The sequence below is a fragment of the Tachysurus vachellii genome, chromosome 3 (assembly GCF_030014155.1).
Source record: "Tachysurus vachellii isolate PV-2020 chromosome 3, HZAU_Pvac_v1, whole genome shotgun sequence".
Taxonomy (NCBI): domain Eukaryota; kingdom Metazoa; phylum Chordata; class Actinopteri; order Siluriformes; family Bagridae; genus Tachysurus; species Tachysurus vachellii.
The window spans coordinates 20940533-20948120 of record NC_083462.1 but is presented as its reverse complement, the minus strand read 5'-3'; positions in this window follow the sequence as shown (position 1 = coordinate 20948120).

Genomic DNA, 7588 nt, shown 5'->3' with positions numbered 1-7588 from the left:
CTCATCAAACTCAGTCAAGAAGTCACCTGTTACTTCTGTAGTTTAGTGGTGAACATGGTTGCCTCACATGTCGGAGGTTGGAGGGTTCAATTCCTGCCTCCATCCGGTGTGCTGGGAGTTTGCATCTTCTCCCCATGCTTTGCGGTTTAGTCTGGTTTCCTTCCTGAGTCCAAAGTCAAAGAGACAAAGACAAAAAAGACAGCGGTATATGCTTATTGGCATGTCTAAATTGTTCATAGTGTGTGAATGGGTGTGATTGTGCTCTGTGATAGGTCGGCAGGTAGGATAAGTGACACAGAAAATTGATGGATGGATGAATGGCCCTGCTATTTCTTTATCTTAAACATGAACTTCATCCCACTAGTGAAGAAAGTCAAGAAAGTCAAATTCAGTCAAATCTGAGTATACCACGTAGTCTCATTTACAGCCATGTGCCAAAGTTTAGCAGTCTCTAATGCTCCCATTTCATATAGCTATGTGATGTTTTTATTATGTTTTTAAGCACAGGGGATATTATAGCTAAGTGGCTAAAGTGTTTGACTACTGATTGTAAGGTTGTGGGTTTCCTGATCCAAAATCTCAGGTTCAAAATGATGATGGGACCCTAAGCAACACTCAATTGCTCAGTTGTATAAAATGTTATAAAAATGTGATATGTGCTCTGGATAGATAGGGTTGGGATGAAGGGTGTAGAAACTGAATAAATGAAAAAAAATCTATGTATAATGTTATAATCCAAGCAAAATAATACATTGTGTACATATTTTTGTAGCCAAATAAAATCCTGTTTTACTGCTTAACAATAAATCTACACAGCTAAATTGTGATTTAATTAAATAAAATTTTCTGACATTTCAAGTTAAATCTCTATGCAAAATAATTTCTAATTTGAAATAGCATTAAACAAAGTCACTTAGTTTTTTATAAATAATTTTGAGGTTAAATTTGGTTTTCTACAAATTGTTTATTACATTTTTATCAATTAAGCATAAAGAGGTTACAAAATTTAAATACACAAACACAAACATCAACTTTTGAAATCCTACCTAAAAAAAACAAACCTATATGCTTATTTACTTTGTTCTACACAGTAGTTGTTCAAAAATAGTGGTTCTTTGTGAACGTAGTTCCTGCATAGATCTGTATTGTCCTCAGGCGTCTGTTTAGCTGAAACACATCAATCAAGTGGAAATCGTGTGTTGCTTATAATTTGCTTTAGCATGTGTGTGTTTCCTGTCCCGCTGGCTTATGTCGCAAAGGTCAGGGCCATACATCATGCTTTGATTGGTTCGCCCTCTGCTACATTAGAAGCAAAGGACGTATTAAAGCGCCAAACTAAAAGTGTTTCCGTTTCTTGAAGTCAATTACAAAATAATATCATAATATAAAATAATACAATAGTTCTTGGGTGACAGAATACATGTGTCATGGCTGGTGAGGAGGCAATGAGAGAATAAAGCTTCAACTCAAAACAAACTTTTTGCTTAATTTTTGATACTATGCAAGGCACTGCTGACGTACACCATGTTTGCTAACTTGACTAAATACAAATCAAATTTGTCAAATGTGTCAAAACTGAGCAGTTAAAGGATGAAAGGTTTTATCAATGACTCATGGGTTTCATGATGCAAACAGCCGGGACCTCCTGATGAGCATTTATCGTTATTTCAGCAAACAGACAATGACTTTTTTTTTTCACAATTTTTCAATTGCTTATTTGTTAACCTGAGGACAGGTCCATAACTATTTTTTTTTTTTCAGTTTTTAGAACCTATAGACAGTTATAGATAAGATCATATAACATAAGATAAGATGTTACACGATGAATGTTATGCTAACATTGGTTGGCTATGTAGCTAAGAATAGCTAGCTATTTTAGCAAATAGTTATCTAGATATCATTTTAACATCAGAAAACATACTCATGCTCTTTTTCTTGAGCTGGAAACTACTAGATTGCATGGTAAAACAGCTAGCTATTTTTTTTTTATCTTAAGAACTAAGGTTAATGCTGAGTTCGAGGCACCTTGTAACTTGCTGCATGCTACAAGCAAACACCACCAGATACACCCCTTTATTTCAAAAGACACACACACAACTGCTCAGTTAACCTCAAATCAGCATGGCTGCTTCTCTACTCTTAAATTAGTTCACAGCATTATTGGCTTTAGATCAGTTAATATACAGACACAGTTAAATCTATAACAGGGACTGTACTAATCGCTGATTTGAAAATGTAATCATTAACATTAGCATGAGCATTAGCATTAACTTAGCTTGTTGCTCAGCTGAAATTTCAAACCAAAATGAATGAAAGTTCGATGAAGGTGTATATGTTTTTTTATGTTTTTTTTTCTTTCCGCTTTGCATGTAAAACTTTCAGAGATGGGAAATGACATTCTTACAAGTTGTGTTTCAATTTACAGCTTAAAACGATGCCACAAACGATGCCACGCATAACTCTAAGGCTCTAACTCTTTGTGGCTAGCAAGATAGACAAGTATTCGATAGGTGATGAGATAAGCCAAGGTTTTGTTTTTATAACTGTATTTTAATCACAAAAATATGAACACAAATGCATACACTGTTATAGCTAGCAAACAATGAAATCATGCACATTTTTAAATGAAGTTTTATCAGCCATGTTTGTTGTGTTTGGTCGCACTGAGATGGATACTTGCTATGATTGGCGAAAAAACAAAAAAACAATGAACCTCTTAGGCAGCTGCCTTCTGAACGGCGCAGGCTTTATCTCAGGAACGTGTAGATACTGTCAGAAAAACATCATGATTGGGATGCAGTCTTCACAGCTGTGGCGTTAAAATTCAGGACACAGTTACAGGCCACGTTAACACCGTCTGACCCCGAGCTGTGTCTGGAAACAGCATGGGTCACATGAGGTCACGTGAGACTGCCCAGAGTGTCGAGACAAGACACTGAGGCTTTAATGTAGCTCAGCATGGATACCATAGGGACACATATGAACATCTCTTTTGCCTTTTCTGTGTGTGTGTGTGTGTGTGTGTGTGTGCATGTGTGTGTGTTACAGCAGCTGGAGCTTCAATTACTTTCTGGTTCTTTATAAACCTGCCCTGTGTCAGGAAACGTGGGATCACACAGACCCACACACCCACACACACACACACACACACACACACACACACACACTGAACAAAAAGATTAATTACTGTGGGTTAAGCCAAAATCAGCTACGTGTACACATATATAAACATCACAAACAAGTATGTGGTCATGTAGGAGATTACATCTGAAGCTTTATCACAAGGGGCAACATTTTTGTTGCTGAGATTGTCAACCACAGCAGAAAGTCATTTCAAGAAGACAATAATTAAAAATAAAAGAGAGGATTCAAAGAGGATACGGTTGAAAGCTTGAGAAGATTGAATAGGCTCATAATCTGAGCTGCTTAAGTGCTAGCAGGAGCATTTGGAACTGGAGGAGTTGCCTCTAAGACACTAATTTAGCATGCTAACTTTATTCAAGATTGTTTACAATGACATAAACACAAAACATGTCCGTGTTGAAGGTGCCCACAAACAACAAAGCATGTTGTAAGCATCACCAGACTTTTATGCCTTCAACATCTCTAGCATAAATGTTTAGAGTTGCTATGTATATATGTCCAGGCTTTCAACCGCATGGCATCATTTAACCACTGACAGCATGCCAGGTCAGGATCTTTTACAGTTCTGCTAAAATAGTATTCATTGTCTTTTTTTTTAAATTAAATTCTTAATAGATTCATCAGTCAGTGCACCATCACGATCCTTATGTTTGTGCCGGAAAAGTGTGTCATGCAAGTGTGTGATGCCATGTGGTTGAAAGCCTGGACATGGATCAATATGCAGTGGCTAGAAGGCAGCACATCTGGATCTGAGGATATCAACAAGGTAACCTAATTAGGGTGAGTTTTTTAAGAACGTTTGTTTTTTTTAAATATTGAAGGGGACCGTGGTGAGATTCTTTTTAGGGCCTGTAATTTCTGTAGTCTGTGATGGTTTTAACATCATTGTTCAAATTATTAATATTAAAAAAAAAATTGTTTATTCTTTTTAATGTTTCCTGTAAAGCTGCTTGGTGGCAATTGAAATTTTTTAATTTCTCTTATTAACTGAAATAAACTGAACTTACCATATATTTACTATCATTATAAAGCCATATAATGCCACTATATAATGTATTGTTAAACGGAAAGTCATTATTTTTTCGCATGTTTTAAACAAGGTTTTTTTTTTTTTTTTGACTAGAGACGTAATTATTTCCAGTCAAAATTAGGAGTTAAACAAGTTGTCTTGTTTCACGATATTTAAAACTATACACTAACTCTGTTAGAATTTTTTCATTCTGTATACAAGCATCACTGAAGCAAAATGAGATGAAATTACAGTAAGAGAAAACCACACTAGTCTTGTCACACTTGTGAGAATGCTACTGTGGCAGAAAGAAGATACTGCAAAGGTATTTGTTTTATTTATTTCTCTTTTATAAAGCTCCAGTGCAGAAATGTTCTGTTTGTAGATGTTATTTCAGCCCAAACTACAGGATTCACTGGGATAAACATCTATACTTGATATTGGAAAACCCCTTTCTTTTTACAAACAGTAACCTGTGCATTTAAGTATAAATCACCAACACAAGGAGAGGAAGTGAACTCTTAACACCTCAGCGACTGAACTCATATTTCATGTCATAAGGCAGAAGTGCAGCTGTTTTACGATGGCTACTTCCACATAGTCATGACCTCAGATCCTGCAAGACTGCTCTGTCTGTCAGAACTACAGGGAACGTCACATTGTGCTCCTTTATCTTCACCTTCGCCCTGCTGTTGAGAGTCTAAATCGGAGTCTAAATATCTGATGAGCTGCACAGTGAAAGTAATGTTAAATCACAACAGGATTACTAATGCATAAATTCATACATGCAAAAAAAATGCATATTTTATCGTATCGTTCACTGTATCATAAAGATGTTTACAGGAAACACAAGTAGTACAAAAGTGTCTTTAAGATGGTTGGCATTATAGGTGTACCATAAAATGTTTTAAAAAGAATCATAATTTATACAAAGTATAACATTCTCTTTTGCTTAATAAATTTATTGTTATTTTATTATTAATAAAAAACATCTAATAATAATAATAATAATTATTATTATTATTATTAGTAGTAGTAGTAGTAGTAGTATTATTATTATAATTATTGTTAATAATAATAATATTATTTAGTTAGTTAATTAATTTGTTATTATTTATACTTTTATTTATTTAGCATGTTTCAGAGCCCCTTTTTAAATTTTAAAAGTAAAATTTTCCTTTGACATCTTACTGTTTGATTTTTTGTGTCACTGATCCTAATCTTATCTTTTGTAAGCTGAAATAGAGCTCTCCTTTGTTGAACCTCTTTTCCAGGAAGTGACAGACCCGCTCTTTTGCAAACTGTTATGTTAGGAGTTGCTTTTCCTTTTAGAAAGTCAGTTTCATGCAATAATTATTTTCATTCTCATTAAGTTATTCTTAATGATCTTCAATGATTCATTAAATGCCCATTTATCACAGTCAGGACCCTAGGAGAGAAACAATGCCAGTGTCTTGGGAGAAAAGGCACCCGGTGGGAGTGTGGGCCTCCTGCTTCGGCCACGGTGATGTTGCTGATGCTGGTTTACAAAGAAGGAGGAGGAGGAGGAGGGAGCAACTGTGGTGGCGTTGGTGAAGAAAATAATAGCCCCAAGGTAGAGCACGGCGGCAAACAGGAAGGGTGTGGACAGGATCCGAGTGCAGCTGCTGCAACGAGTGCCCGTCTGTTCCCACAGTCTTTGATGTGCGGGCACACTGCGCTCTGCGCCATGAGATAAACACCCTGGGAGCGCCACTTTGTTTGTGTTACACATAGCTCTGTAATGAGACGTGGCCACACTGAGCCTGGGAGAAAGGCGGCCGTTGGTCGTCCACTTTCAACAGCCGGTCAGTGAAAACTGACCTAATGGCCCAAGAAGCAGAGAAAAAAACATAATTGTTTAGCTTTTGTTTAGAATTGTTAGCTTTTGCTAGATACATTAATATGGATTAATCTTTACAGAAGATGTATTTAGTATTACGGTATATTTAGTATTACATTTTGAAATTAATTCCTCTTTATATAGAGGCTTTCTCAGATCCGTTCATTTCCTTGGAGGCGCTGCATTTGGCTCAAATCCCCATTGTCCCTTCACACTCTGGAAAACGTTATACTCACCTTGGGAATAGCGGCTAGTGAGAAAGTACGATATCATATAGGAGGAAGGCAGACATTATTCTCAGGGCTAAATAAAGTCTCTGAGACACGCTTTCTTTTGGACCCAGTGGACTCTCGAGTAGCAACAGCGAGCAGCGTGTGGACGGCCCTGTGTCAGCACTTAGAACTGGAAAAACACTGCGTTATAGCAGGAGCGCTGATGACTGCAAAGACTTGCAAATGAACTTATGAGTAATGCATGGTGCTTTAAGTAGAACATGTGGCATGTTGGGTGCGTAACGTCTGGGCAGTATGATCTCTGAAGGATGAACACAGAACATATTGTCAGATGTGCATCATTTACTTGGCTTGACTTGTTCTTAAAAGAGTAACAGTAACTGTTGTTATCAAACAATCATTGAAATTATCATTGCATTCTTAAATCTGATTGGTCAGTAAGAGTTGATTATTTTTTTCCTAACAGCCTCCCTAAAATGAATATATTCACATGAATATATTACAGAGATCATTTTAAATGTTGTTTCTATCGTAGCAGCTCACACATTTCTCACTGTGACTAGTTTGGTTAGTGATTGATGCAAGACTCACATCAAGACTATAATAAGACCAAAGACTGGAAATAAAGGAAGCTCCCTTGACAGATTCCAATAAAAAAACATGTACTGAATTCTATTTATAATTTCTATCATATTTTTAATTTCTCAATTTTTATTTGATTCCTAGATTTATAGAACAAGACATTTTTAAATTATCTCCATTTGGGCTTCTGTTCAAGTCTATAAAAGAATTCAATGTAATATTTTCAAGAAATTTTCTGAAATTACGAAATTGAATTTACTCTATAAATGTGCAAATTGAATTTACCTGGAAATCCTAGTATCAGGTGATAATATTTAATTAAATATCACCACAGTATATGTGACCTTTAATAAAAGAAATGAAATATCTAAAACCTTTTATTAAAAATTTATAAAGTGCAATACATATTAAGATGTTTACAGGATGGTTTCTTACGTAACAGAGCAAAATAGTCTAATATTTAGTCTAAAATTCCTCTAAAATAATACTTTAATTTTCAAAAGACACTTTTTGGAAAAGATCATTTCCAATAACAAGACATTATTTCCAATAAAATACAAGTAGACTTTGCATAAGAGTTTAAAAAAACAAATACAGCACAAACTGAAATGCCAGCAGGATTTTTCACCAAAAAATGCAACTAATAGTTTTTTGAATGTAGTACAACTCAAACAAAAGAAGTGTAAACCTGAACTGTGGATAGAAAAGTATCCTAAAGACTATATATATATGACAACAAAGCACAGGAAAACCTGAACA